Below are 14,642 nucleotides of genomic sequence, written 5' to 3'. Positions count from 1 at the left end.
GCATTCAGGGGGGAGTTTGTCAGTAATGAATCACCAGAGTGGCCAGGATGAGAAATAAAAATCTTTAAACGAACAGGATGTGGGACATTTAAAAAAAAGAAGAAGTGGGTGTTGAAAATGGATGGATGGATGTTTGTGTTTTTTATCCTGCTGTTATGTCCGACGCCGACGGGGACATTTGAACGTGCCATTGTTTTTTCTCTCTCAAGTCTTTTCATTGTCATCTGGCGATCATGTTTAGTAAGGGCACGTTTTGGTTGTTTCAAGATGCCCCCCCCAACCCCCCCCCCCACACACACACACTCTCTCTCTCTCTCTCTCTCTCTCTCTCTAACTGCTGGCCGTTCGGTGCTTTTTCAGCCCCACGGGAGGTTTTCTCATCAATCACCGCCTCCCCCTCCCCCCCAATCCTCGCCTCCCCCCTTTCTTATCCCTGACGATTATTTTGAATCCAGTCCATGTTTTGGTTTCGCTCCCGATTTTTTTTTTCTCCCTCCCTTCTTCCCCTCGTCTTTTTCCTCCACACACTTTGTGCGTGTGTGTGTGTGTGTGTGTGGAGTGTGGTCGGGTAATTCTCCTTCACCCAGTGTGTGTGTGTCTGGATAAAGAAAGACTAGGTCAGCCATGTGGATGCGTCTGTTGAACAGCTGAAGAGGAGGGGGGAGGAGGAGGAGGAGGAGGAGAGAGGGAGGGAGGGAGCGTCAGAGGAGAGAGGGGGGGAGCGTGTGTGTGTGTGTAGGAAATAGAGAGAGGGGGACTAGAGCGCGCGCGCGTGTGTGAGAGAGAGAGAGAGTGGAGGAAAAAAAAGGGAAGCGACGCCTGTTAAACGGGCGAACTCGCTGCGAAACAAGTCGGCGGGTGGCTACTTTTGTTTTTTCCCCTTTTTTTTTCTTTTCCTCCTCCTCTTCCTCCTTCGAAAGATTTGTTTTCATGTGGACGCGACCGTCGGCGGCAGCGACACGGCCGGAAGGATCAGCGGCGGCCGTTTCCGAGTCCGGGCGGAAGGGAAGCGGAGCCTTTTCCTCGCGTTTCGTCGGCGGTTTCGGCGCGAGGCGGAGCGGAGCAGCAGCCCGTCGTCGAAGCCAGGCGAAGCCGTCTTTTGTTGGAAGCAAGTGGGCTCGGCCGAGTCCCGTCCCTGCGTGCGGCCAGCGGGGGGAGCCGGAGGAAGAGGAGCAGGAGGAGGAGGAGGAGGAAGAAGGTGTCCGCGTCCGGGTTTCTTTCCTCAAGCCTCCCTTCCTATCCTCTGCTCTCCTCTCCTCGTGCGGCTTTTTTTTTCCTTTTTTTCCCCGCCCCGGTGCTCTCGGTTTGGATTTTAGCCCGTTCGGCTTGAGTTCGGTCGAACTCGCCGTTCGAACTTGATTGCAGCGGGACCCCGAGAATCAGCAGACTGGCGGGTGAGTTGAGCAGGGAGGTGGGGGGGACGGTTGAAGTGTGTAACACTGTGTGTGTGTGTGTGTGTGTGTGTGTGTGTGTGTGTGTGTGTGTGTGTGTGTGTGTGTGTGTGTGTTTAAAAGGAAGAATCTCACATGCACTTTTAGCACCTTGACTTTGTTTTGTTGTTGTGTTTGCTCTAAACGGTGTGTTTAAGCCGCAGCTGGAGGCGTTTCAGACCTCGACTGAACTGTTTGTAAAGTGCTGCGGTCGAACTTGGAAAGTTGGCCCGCATTGTTGTAAAAACTTTGCTCTGCCCCCCCCTCCCCCAGCCCACCTCACCGTGAAGCAGCGGGACCCCCAGACAACCTCCGTGACACCCCCACCCCTTCGGGCTTGTAACGGCGCTTTAGCAGCTTATGAGGTTTAAAGTGAGGGGAAGTAAAGTAAACGTTGTACGCAGCTGGCGGGGGAAGGAGGGGGAATTGTGTTTGTATGCGTTTTTCGGCGCACTCATTTAACTTTCTCGGGCGGAAAGAATGTTTAAAAGTGTTTTTGCGAGTCCATATCGCATAATTATGATAGCTGGGATTCTCCTGTTGGGGGGTTTAAAGCCTAGTGCATGACATAAGGTCTTTGTTGCGCTCTAATAGTGGAAACTCAGCCCCCCCTACTTGTTTTAAGGGGTAATGAGTTTGTGTGTGTGTGTGTGTGTGAGAGAGAGAGAGAGAGAGAGAGAGAGAGACTGACTGAACCAGTTGCAAACTGTTGAAGGACCACCAAATTAACTTGACTTCCCCCTTTCAGCACCCCAGAGGCGATGAACTCTGGCCCCCTGAGCACATGCAGCTCTCGCCCAAGAGGGGTGAGGGGGGTGCGAGGGGTGGCTCTTGTTGAAAAGAGAAGAGAAGAGAGGAGGGGGGAGGTAGGGAGGCTGGTGGGATGTTTGTGTGTTTAGGAAGGAGGAGGGGGGTGCAGGCAGGCAGGCAGATTACGATTTGAAAAGCAGACTACAGTTATTTGTCTGAGAGGCGGCTTATCTGATGTTTTCCAGCTATCGTAGACACGAGGAGGGAGGGAGGAGGGCTTGTTTGCTTTTAAATCCCTGTAAAATTGACCGAGTCACAAAGTGAGTCTTCATGTGACTCCCGCTCCCGAGCTGAATCTGCAGGCGTTGCGTCGGACACACACACTAAAAAAAGGCACAAAGGAGACGAAGCCTGCGATCCAGGAAGAGACGCGTGAGAGGAAACGGTTCATTCTGCAGAGTGCAAACAATGCTCCTCCTTTCGGTGCTGGTGGTGGTGGTCGGGGTGCTGCGCTGCTGCTGCATTGCTAATTGCGAGGAGCTAATCTCTACGCGCGTCAGCTTCCTGTCATTTTTTCTCCTCGCTAGCTGACAAGTGACCTCTAGCTTAATGATTCAGACGTGATTAATCCAGTGGAGTGGGGCAGCGGTGGACGGTGACGACACTGCTCCTAATGGGTTAGCACGCTTTCATACATGTTTTTTTTTTTCTTTTCAATAAAAGATCTTTGAACTTCTGTGGTTTGCTTTAGTTCTCGGGAGTCATGGGAATGCGAACACGGTGCATTATAGAAGTCATGGGGTGCAATTATGGTAACAATGTCAACAATGGCCGTCTGTCTTCAAGCAGTCGGCCTTGTGGCCCGGGCTGGAGCGCCACTCGGAGCTGACTGATGTCCGACTTTTGTCCTGGTTGTTTACCGCAGGAGTGCAAACATTTTTTTTTCCAGACACCAAACCCTCATTTATAATTTTTATGACTTGCCAGTTAATGCCGATGGAAACATTCCATTCACGATGGTGATCTTTAAAGACCCATTGTGCAACGTTTCAGATGGATTTACTGGTTTTACAGTTACCAGCCCTTCAAAAAATAAATACCTGGTTTGTTTTCCTTGGCTAATTGCTGCGTCTGTTGGTTAGTGTGAACGCGGCCTCGTTGCACCGCTACAGTAGTTTGCAGCACAGACCTGCTCAAGTTTTTGTGCGTTTGGCTTCACAGCTGGTGCGAGGGGATTAATGCTGTCGGCGGGATGCTTTCTTACCATTAGATGCTTCTAAATCCTGCTCTTTTAATATCTTGGCATTTTTTATGTTTAATCCCAAAGATTTCGTCCTTTTAATCCCAAAATGAGATGAGGCTCGTCAGCCTTTTTTATTATTATTGTTGTTATTATTATTATTAGCACTCTAGCTGAAATGCGGACCAGGCGGTGTGACGGATCTTTTTGGTTATGCAGCTGGCGTACAATGGTTGTCACACTCCCCACAAGTTACACACACACAGAGACACACTTGGGGAACCTGGCACAGTTTGACACTCTGAATACATTGTGAAATGGCAGTTCCCTCGCTCGCCCAGAGGGCTCAGATGTCCATTTAGCTCCAGCACTTGTGCATTGAATGGAAGGGGGAAGTGGTCGGCCTCCCTAATGGAGTCGTGCGGCAGAAGCTCCGGTTGCTCCGCGGCCGGAGGAGGTCCGGCGGCTTTTCATGCTAGTGGGGCAGCAGCGACTGGCTTGACATTACAGCGGCGTTAATCTTAATTATGCACACGCCGGCCGGCGCACCGTTGTCACCGGCGCTGCACATCATCTCCTCTCTACCAGCGCTCCATATGTGTGTGTGTGTGTGTGTGGAATTAAATCCGATGTGCAATTTGATCCGGGCCCTGGGTTTGTTGATTCATGTAAGCCAAGCGGAAGCGTAGTAGCGGCGTGATCCGACCCGCCCCTCCCCCTCTCACCGCCACCGCCGCACGACTTCTCAGCGAACGCGGCTCTCGCCGCCGACAAGGTGGTGGAAGCTAGTAAACATTCAGCTCACACGGAGCCTCGTGTACGAGTGTCACCTCTGAGGAATCCGAGGGCTGATATCTGGATCAAAGAGGCTGCTTCCGACCGTACAGAGAGGCGCTTCACAGAGCGAGGCGGCAACGGCTGTCGAGCCGCTCCGGAGGCGGGTAGTGTGTTTGACAGGCCATTGGAAAAATGTTATTTAATCTGCTCGCATGATGGCCCTCGCTGGGGATTGCACCACGCTGCGTCTCTGCCCTCCTTTCTTTTCAGTTTCCCTCGTGTCAGTTGCTGGCAGGGTGGAGAGAAAGAAAAAAAAACATTGTGTGGTTGTTGGTTTGCTGTGTGTTATTTTTTCTGTTCTTTCTAAAAGATATGATTTAGAGCGCCACGGTTTCCGCAGTCCTTGAACTGCGGACGCAGTCACAGATTCAGCCAATAAAAACTAAATCTGTTGTTAAACGTCGTGGGATTTACTGCTGTTGCAGATGTGCGAAGAACTACTGTGGGTTAAAGCCTGTGTCAAGAACAGGGAAAAACACTTGCCTGCATGTGCCTATGGTCAAATTAGCATAAAAGTTAAAAAGAATTTCAATGAACAGAAACGGAATCAAGGGAATTTGCGAAACATGAACTTAAAGAAAAGTCACACAGATTTGGTGGGACTTTTACGGTGGGGAAGAAAACACGAGTGTGTAATCGAAAGAGCGTTGGTGGCCTTTTGATTTTTCTCTCTGATGAAGGAGTTTGCTCCAGTTGAAAAAAAAATCTTATTCACTTGGGTAACAGTTTTGAGTGACTTACCTAATTTTTCACTGCAGCCACAAAGAACTGAAATGACCGTCTCGTTATTGTAATCAACCACATCAATGGACGCGGTTGCCGCATCAGTCATTATAGAGCTAAACTGCTAGTGAGTCAGTGACCAGACAAATGTTGTCACTGGCCTGTTTGTCACTCGGGTTGTGATTTATCTGAATATCGCAGTCGCTGAGAATGCATTGCTGTCAAATAGACTTTTTACTCCAGCAATACAGAAGGAAACAAAAGGCGAGTTTTCACAAAGCCTTGTGGGAAATCAATGAAATGTCTTGGCCTCCATATCTTTGTTGCTATCATTCTGTGTGTGCGTGTGTGTGTGTGTGCGCGCGTGCGTGTAATGGATGTTATCACATTGAAATTGGACAAGTCGGCTCAGCTCCTGTTTACCAGAATGGTGTGTTGGCCTCAATCTGGCAGTCCTCACGGATTTCTATTCAATACAATACTGTAATAATACCAGCAGCGAAACATATTGTTTCCATCGGTCTCTGATCCCTCTGTTTACGCTCACCATCCACTATCTGCTTACCACTTCCTGCTTTTTTCAAAGAATAATCTTCCAATGGCCGAAGATGTTTGTCTGCTCTGATCTAACTGCCGTCGACATCGTTTGCGCTGCACTTTGTAACCATTAGATGCTTCCGAATACTCAACGCTGCACCTTTATTAAAATGTTGCTGCATTAAGTGTCTGTGTGTGTGCAGGGGCAGCGCCGCAAAGCAAAAATCTTCTGCTACTTCAGTGCACATGGATGATTTTTCTCTCCTTTTTTTTTAACGCGCCGGTGAGTGGCGACGAGCACTTTGAGAATACATTAACCGACGGCTGACGCGCTAGACATGAAACGGTGCGGATAGAGGGCAGCACCCTCTCTTGGGTAACTTGTGAAAAGTGATGAAGGGCTGAAGAGGTGCTTTGATTGTTCAAAGGAAACTCCGTTTAATTTGTTGTGAGCGCGCGTGCGCACAGAGAGGACGAGAGGCCTCCGATATCTTTAATTAAAAAATAAACCTCAGGAGTCGATGATGAGTGAGAAATTGGGATAATTGAATGTGGCCCCTCCCCCGACCCCCCCCCCCCTCGGCCCCACAGACATCCTCGCAGCAGCTGAGCCCTTCAGAGGGCACATTCACACATGTTAGGTGAGGAGGGAGCGATGGTGGTGCTGGATGGGATGGGATGGGATGGGGGTGAGGGGACATCTGGCCTTGTTAATTCAGTGCACGGTCATAAAGCGGGGATGGCGACCCCCACTAGGGCCGTCTGCTCCGAGCGCCAGCCCCCAGGAAGCGTGCGCGTCCTCCTCCTCTTCCTCCCCGTCGACCGTCCTCCTGACAGCGGACCTCGCGTTGCGTCCAGTTACTCAAACTAGGGCTGCAACGATTAGTCGACGTAATCGATTACTTCAACAACATAAATATCGTCAACGCGAAAATTTAAGCTTCAGCACGTTGTGTTATTGCTGAATACTCCAACCCAAAGTTTCTAAAGTTTAGTAATATTTAAGAGAAAATTAAGCAGCCAAACACCTTAGGTGCAAACTCTGTGAAGCGCACCTAGCATTCCAGGTTAGCACTATGGCGATAAGCAAACACCTTAAACGCAGACACCCCGGACTTGCTGTATCATCACCCACTGCAGAGAGGAGTTCACAAATAACACAGAGGATAGATATTTCCTAGATATTTTTTTTTAAATGACATGCTTATTTGTTAATTAGTCATCAGCCTATGACGCAAGAACATCATACGTTTTTTTCGCACGTCGGAAAATCATGGAGCAAGCTAGCTTAGCGAACGATAGTTCACTTAGGTAAATGCATACTTTACGGCAGTGATTGGTGAATTACAGTCCCTGTCAATACTAGCGTTTGTACTGAATTGTAACACACTTCACATATCACTTATCAACTGTGTTATTTAGGGCATATTAATTCAATATTATTTGATCGACTAATTGGAAAAATAATCAATAGATTAGTCGACAACAAAAGTAATCGTTAGTTGCAACTCTAACTCAAACACAACGGCATCTTTCCCTGCTCTGTTCCCCCCACCAGGAAGCGCAGGACTCCCCCAGGGCTGGTGCAGAATAATGCATCGCTAGCATTGATTTATTATTCATCCCACAGCTTTTACCTCACCGATGGCTTTACCAAACGCTCTGAAAGTCTACCAATAAAACGGATCGGGTTCAGTTGAAAAAGAAAAAAAAGGTTGTGTGTCCAAAATGCAGTTTGACTTTGCGTAAGGTTACGGCACCACCAGGACCTGGTATTAGGCCGTCCCCACCTGTGGCCCGAGTCATTAACCACCAGATGTTCAATCTGGATACAAACTTCCCCTCGACGCCACGTCTGTCTGTCTTGGCCTCACCTTTACAAGTCTTTGGTTGGAAAAATAAATCTAGTAAATGATCATTGTTGACTATTTCAAGCTGAGGCAGATTTTAAGAACAAAAACACATTTTTTTTATATTGATTTCTTTTCAGCCACAAAGACAGAAATCTCTTTTAGCTTTTAGTATTCTGCTGCTCCTTGCTTGGCTTCCCTCCAACACCTCTTCCCTGATATCATTAGCCCGCAAACACCGTGTGCACGTGTCATGATGACTGGGGCTGCCAGTTGATATTCCAACCATCCACTTCATCCCCCACTCCCCCCCCAGCGGCACCTCAGAAATGGCACAAACGGTCCTGCAGCGACAGGCGGCTCGCCCTTGCTTCCGATTTTTAGCGAGTAAACATTAATGCGTTTAAATGTATCACAGCTTTATTTATGCATAGAAATCTGCTGTTAACTCTGAATTATACATTAGCCCATGAATAATGCATCGGTGCCATTCCTTAATGATTACTTGCCAGGCGGCGAATGGTAATATTTGCTGATAAATTTGCCCATTGATCTGGCTGGTGTTGGAGCAGCCCTGCAGAGACGGCCGCTCGCTCCATTTTGTGCGAAGGAGCCGCTGCTCGTCGTTCAAGGACGGGAGAATAGCGGCTTAATTGAACGCCTCGCTTCTTTTTTCTCTCCTCGGTTTGTATGTTTTTTAAATGAAGACGTCTTGTTTTTCCGGAATGACGACTAAGCCCGGGGTGTTACATAAAAAAAAAAGCATGTAATCCCAGCAAAACTGCTGCACTTGCTCCTCCTCCTACTCCTCCTCCTCCCTTCTTTTCCTGCCTGTAATTTGTGTTCTCACACTGACCTCTTCGCGGCCGCCCGCCGCTGTTAGGACGAGTTATTCATCCGCTGAACTGGACGGATCAATGTCCAATTAGAGTTTTGTCTTTGTTGGCTCGCGGCCATGTTTTTCGCCGTGTTGGTCCGAAGCGCCGCGTCTAGACGGCGTCTGGCAGAGTTCGGAGAGCTCAGCGCCGTGGTTCTCCTTTGACACGGCGACTCGATCGGAGCGCCAAACTCCATTTACCGCCACAGTATGTGCGCCGCGGCGCCGCCGGAGTCGGGCAGCCGGCCTTCGGACCGCAGCTCCCCGTCACCGCGCAGATGTATATTGCTTGTCCACACAAAGAGAAAATATTGACTTGTTGTCGCTCGCTCATTTGATTAGTTGCGCCAGTGAGTCTGCTTTTCATTTGTCACCGTGGCAACGTAAACGTGCGCATGAGTGTGTGTGTGTGTAATAAAAGCAGAGCAGAGGCAGCAGCCTCCCTCTCCATCAGGCACCGGAGCGGCACGGACTTATCACATCTGGAAAACTTCTCTGCGAGCGAGAACCGACGTCTTTATCGCTAATGGTGTATCATCGGCACTTGTCAGCTCAGCCGGCATCCGCAAAAAATGAAAAAAAAAATAAAAAATGGGGGGAAAAAAGCCAAACGTTTGACAGCTTTGCCTCGCCGCAGAATGTGCAGCTGCGTGGGTGTGAAGCACTCGGAAACCGTTTCCACTTTGATTTTACAGCTCAGCTCGCGCAGATTTATCGGTGTATTTACAATGGTGTTGATACACTGCAGCTTCTTTCTTTCTTTCTTTCTTTCTTTTTTTTTCCTCCTTTTTTTTTTTGTTTTTACCGCGTCTGCTCCAGAAAAGTGCTCTCCTGCCGCAGCGGGTGTAAGTCGGGGTTGTAAGCGGCGGAAGCGCCTCGCGTTTAACCCGACAGGATTCATCAGCGGCCGTGTTTAAAAATAATGAGGCGGAGAGCCCGGCGCTGCCCCGGGCTGCATGTCGGTAGATGATCTCGGCCGACCGGGCCACTCTGCTCCTGTTTTTTAATGCTAAGGAGACGGACTAATGGCAGCGCTTGATGCGTGTCGGCGCTGCGAGCTAACGAGCTTTAATTCACACAAAGATCTAATGGGCTGGATTGTCACTCCGAGTCGGAGGCAGCCGGCGAGCAGGCTCGGTGGGCGGGGGCGGGGACAGGCTGCGGCGGGGACGGGGAGGGCCGTAATTGTTTTAGCTGGCGGTGCTTCTCCCCCAGGAAGGGATGACTGCACCGTCCAGATATGTAAACCAGGAGGAGCCGAGAGGCGGCTCGCCTGCACCTCGTCTCCGTCCTCTTCATCACAGCGGCTTTAGGGAAGATGTTTCTGTTTTACATCCGACCCATCCTGCTGCTGCTTCGCAGACCTGCGTCGGCCTGGCGGAGCATCGCTAACATGTAAATGGCTCCCGAGGAGCCGACGCAGATCTTGAGGAAATCATTAAGCGTGCGGAAAAACAAAAGGGGAGGGTTGGGGGGGTGGGGGGAGAGACGACAGATGCTCACAGGGTTTGATTCTGCTTATTGGAGCGTGACACTTGTTCAGTCCAGGGGAGACTCTCTCTCTCTCTCTCTCTCTCTCTCTCTCTCTCTCTCTCTACCCCCCCCCCCCCCCTCTGCATTCATGGCAGACAGTCGCAGTGTGTGGCTGCACCCCCCCCCCCCCCCCCCATCCCCTCTCAGCACAAACCTCCACTCGATGCCTCTGCATTTTTACCCGCTGTCACCGTCTCTGGAGACCCGACATTTAAAAAAAGTTTTTTTTTTGTTTTCTTTTTGGTCGTGTGGCCGTCACATGTCTTACACATGGTGTACATAACAAGGGCAGCCAGCCAGCCAGCGTGGAAGAGGCAGAGTGCTGAGGCTGCTCTGATGAAGTGAGCCGCCGATGTTACCCCCCCCCCACACACACACACCAAAAAATAATAATAATTTACACAGGATAATAAAAATCATCTTGTGCGAAGGGAAATATGCGTCCACTCGCACAGGTTCCATTGAGTTGTGCAGGCAGGCATCATGAACATGATCATGCAGTGGGAAAACTAGTATTACTTTATGACCTATACAAGTAACCGGCTGTTGTTGGTAAAACTGCCCCATGACAGTTGTAGTTCTACGTGTATGCTATCCATCTCAATTCAACTATTTAACTACTATTTCCTGGTTCTACATTTCCTGGTTCCTGGTTGGTGTGCTGCTACATTTTTCCTTGTGCTACTAAAATGTTTAACTTGCTAGCGCTAGTGCTACCACTTAAAAAAGTAAGCGTACAGCCCTGCTGTGGGTGTGGGTGTGGGGGTGCACGATGATGAGACATCTGTCCTCCCAGTCAGTGGTCTAGGACACGCACACATGCCCCCCCTCCCCTGCCCACCCCCACACCCCCAAGAGGCCATCAGTGCACGCGATGCAGGACGGGGAGGAACCTCCAGAGCCGTCGTAACTTCAGGTCGGAGGCTTTTACTGCGAGCTTGTTGGAGAGGACGTCTCAGCAAGGCAGCGGGAGTGTTTTCCTCCTCAAACAGCCCCACACACACAACACAACACACCCTTCACTTCACACGCCGCTGCTGGAGGAGACCCTCCACCTGATTGGCCCTCAGAGGGAGCTGCTCCTCCTCCGGGAGCCTCGCTGAGAGGCTTCCTGCTCCGATAGGAGGAACACTCGGAGATAATGATGCATTCCCACAAAATAAACCAAATGAAGTTTTGTGAAGGTGACGCGGGGAGTGTGAACATTTAGATTACCGCAAACGGCCCTCACCGCACCTCGGCTCTGCTCTGCTCTGCTGGACTGGCCCGGCCCGGCCCGGCCCGGCCCGGCCAGGCCAGTCTGTTCAGATAAATATTTAATGCCACCGCAGCTGAAATAGAGCCGTTGCTGCCTGCCGCTGAGGAATGGCGCTTCTATTTGGGGGCCCGTGCTGTTCTGCTGCTAGACGGACCAAGGTTATTAGTGTGTGTCTGTGTGTGTCTGTGTGTGTCTGTGTGTGTGTGTGTGTGTGTGTGTGTGTGTGTGTGTGTGTGTGTGTGTGTGTGTGTGTGTTTGCTTGCTGCGGCGTGTCTGCGGGCTGTGCTCTGCTCAACAGTTCCCACTCCTCTCCTGCTGCAGTGATCTGAAGGAGAGTAATGCACTCGCTCTGTTATTGAGCACTCGCTCATGAATCCTTGATGGCTCCAGTGTGTGTGTGTGTGTGCGCGTGTATGTGCGTGCGTGTGCGTGAGTGTGAGGGAGAGAAAGAGAGAACGGCAAACGCACAACGACGGCGCCGCTGCTCAGGCTTCCTTCGTCCTCAACTGTTGCCACAAGACAAACAGCTGCGTGTCTCTCGCTCGTCCTCTGCTACCTCGCCTGTTCTATCACATGCACCCCCCGCCCTCCCCCACCTCATCCCAACCCCCCCACCCCCCCAGGGGCCCTTGTTTGATGTCAGTGGCGTCATGCGGAATAGATTGCGACGGCTCACGTCGCTGCGGCGGAGAAAACGTCTTCGCTCCTCCGACTCCGGAGCGAACAGAAACCTTTTAATTGATATCGGCCTCGCTGCTCCAGGATTAACACAGCCAAAACCCAAATTAGGACCTCTCTCTCTCCCCCCCCCCCCCTTCTCTCTCTCTCTATCCTCTTTCCGTGCTCCCCGCGTCTCTGGCAATTACACCTCGCTCTTGTTTGTTTCGCAGCCGGCGGCCTTCCGCGAGGCGCCCGCCGCTTTCAAACGGTGAGTGGCGTGTGCTAACGGCTAACGTCTTTGTGCAGGGAAATAGTTGGGTAAACACACACACACGCTCACACACGCACTCGCTCATACACACACACTCGCACGCACACGGCACACAGTCCTTGAAGCACTTCCCTTGCCTTGCTATTGGATTACCAGCTGCCTTTTCCGGGTCTCATCTGCACAGATGAGTGCCAGGATCAATGGAGCTCTTAGCGCAGAGCTAATTTGATCAGGACCGACTGCTGCTGCTGCTGATCAGAGTTTATTTATTTATTCCCCCGCCCGCCCCTCCTTTTTTTTTTTGATGTGAAACAAAACTTAATCAAGTCAAGCCCGTGTCCAATAGCCCCGTCCAGTATTTTCAGCCACTCTGACTTCCCATAGACATCAATTAGGAGGCATTTCATATTCATTATTGAATGGTTGGGGCCGGGGCCTGCTGAGAAGGAGGTGTGGAGACGGAGGCGGCCAGCAGCAGCTGCTGCTGGCAGCAGAGGGATCCAGCCAGTTTCGCTGAGTGTAGCAGGAAAAAGCTGCCGTTTTCTCCAGCAGGGCGTCATAAATAAACTACGAGAATGTTTTATTTATTTATTTAGTTATTTCTATGTATTTTTTGAAGGGATAGCGGCATTTCCTGTCCCGCTCGTCAACCCTGAGTCCGGGTGGCGAGCTAAGGGGAAGGGGGGGTGGGGTGGGCTTGCAGACCCTCTTGGTCCAAGAGCGGGGGAAAAAAATTCTCCTCCTCCCTGCTCCTCTATTAATTATGATCTGATGCTAATAAAGGAGGGGAGGGTGGGGCGCGTTATCAAATATAATTATTCAGCGCAGCATCTCTCCCTCCCTTGCGCCGGCCGACCGAGGAGGCTGCCGGCAGAGTGCAGCGAGGAAAAAGATGTCCCCTCAGCCCTTTTAAGGATGGGGGTGGTGGTAAGGGTGAAGGGCGCCATTTGCCCCGGTGATGTATGGGGAGAGACAGCAATATATGTAAGGGGCTGCTGAAAGACGGATAGAAGGTCAGGGCACATTACACTCCGGCCATTTATTGGCTGAGCGCAGCGTCTGAGTGACCCGAGCGGCAAATCCAGTTGCTCAGCAGCAGCAGCAGCAGCGGCACTTTATTTTGTTTGTATATGTAAGTCTGTGCCTCTGTGTGTGTGTGTGTGTGTGTGTGTGTGTGTGTGTGTGTGTGTGTGTGTGTGTGTGTGTGTGTGTGTGTGTGTGTGAATGGTCCACACATCTCGGATTGACACGTGTGTGTGTGCATGTGTGTACACACTGAGCGATGAATGCAGCACTGTGGTGAATGAGCCTCTCAGTAGCTTTTTATAAGCGCTGGTGTGCAGCGGGAAGCTATTTTAACCGTCGCTCCTCAAACCCGTCCTGCCAGATTTCTGCTCGGCGACGGCGCGCGCCGACCCGCCGAGGCTGATTTCCTGCATGAGCTCAGCGACGGCTAAACACAGCACAGACCAAACGCACTGGGAAGAGGAGCTAGCAGCTAACCGGGTGCAGCAACGTTCGGGGGTTGGGGGGGCGGCTTCTATCCGGCACCCTCGCCCTCTTCTGTCTTCTACTATGAAATGCCGAGAGAGAGAGAGAGAGAGGCCATTTCGAGGATGTTCTCTGTGTTTTAAAAGAGTGCAGTAATGGCACAAGGCTTCTCCCACTGCCGTTTTCATCATCATTAATGGCCCCCGTGACAAGAGGGGAAGTCGGACGGAGCTGCCACGGTTTTAAAGCCTGACATTAACATTCCAGAAATATTTTGCCGCCCATTCACGGCCGCGCTGACACACACACACACACACACACACACACAGAGTCATCTGTGTTCACCTTCTTTTTTTTTTTTAAGAGGAAATAAAAGGAGACAACGGGCCCATTCAGTCTTTGGCCTTCTGTTGTGTCAGGTGGTATTTTTCTTTTTCTTTCCTCTCTTATTTTTACGAGCCATTGTTGCCGCTGGGTGAGCGGTGCGTTCGGGCCGACGCGTCTCAGCCGTGAGGCGTTTGGGAAGATGAAAAATAGGCTGCTTGCCTGAGTGTGTGTGTGTGTGCGTGTTGTGCTGGAGGCACCTCGCGGTTATCAGTCAGGGATCAAGTCTCCATTTCACACATGAGTGGGCCGAGTTGATCCGCGGATCGCCTCTGTACACGGTGCGTTTTTCATTTTTCCATCCGCGCTCATGCTCATCGTGTTCATGGAGATGGTCTTCAGATGGTCTTCAGGTTGTTGTTCTTTAAGCCTGATGCCATTTTGGGAGCCGTTTCCAAACCAGTCCCGTATTTTCCAGCTGGTGCAGGACTTCCTTGTTCACATTTTGCTCGTCACGCCGCCGAGGTCGCGGGACCAGACGACCCTGCTGAAGATGGTGGAGAACTGGACGGAGAGCACGTCGTGTTACCACCCCCACCCCTCCCATCTTGAACAAACACGGCCCCCCGAGCGTTGGTCGACGGCGTCTTGTTTGCTGTGCTCAGCCACCGACCCCTCCAGTTCACAGGCGGCTCGGGTGTCAGCTTACATAAAGAAAGAGAGAGACAGACAGAGAGAGAGAGAGGTGGGACGCAGTTGTGCGGAAGATTAATCTTTGCGCGGCCGCCGTGCTGTAAAACAAGGTCGTACCTGCTGCGGCGGCGTCATGCGATGGGATCCGGAGGAGGTGGATTTCCTTTT

General features: G+C 51.0%; 1 protein-coding gene across 1 annotated transcript in view; it reads left to right on the top strand.

Annotated features, from left to right (window-relative positions):
* Positions 1-729: 729 nt before the first annotated feature.
* Positions 730-14,642, top strand: part of rerea (arginine-glutamic acid dipeptide (RE) repeats a) — a 95,462-nt gene continuing 81,549 nt past the window's right edge. Inside the window, exon 1 of the mRNA XM_076042519.1 lies at positions 730-1,394. The gene's annotated coding sequence lies outside the window, so the exon portion shown is untranslated. The remainder of the gene's footprint in view (positions 1,395-14,642) is intronic.

This window comes from Nelusetta ayraudi, unplaced genomic scaffold (assembly GCF_046127955.1).
Source record: "Nelusetta ayraudi isolate G7.1 ecotype Tasmania unplaced genomic scaffold, CSIRO-AGI_Nayr_v1 ptg000070l, whole genome shotgun sequence".
Lineage (NCBI taxonomy): Eukaryota > Metazoa > Chordata > Actinopteri > Tetraodontiformes > Monacanthidae > Nelusetta > Nelusetta ayraudi.
The sequence above is the reverse complement of the archived record's forward strand: the minus strand, read 5'-3'. Positions and strand labels throughout refer to the sequence as shown.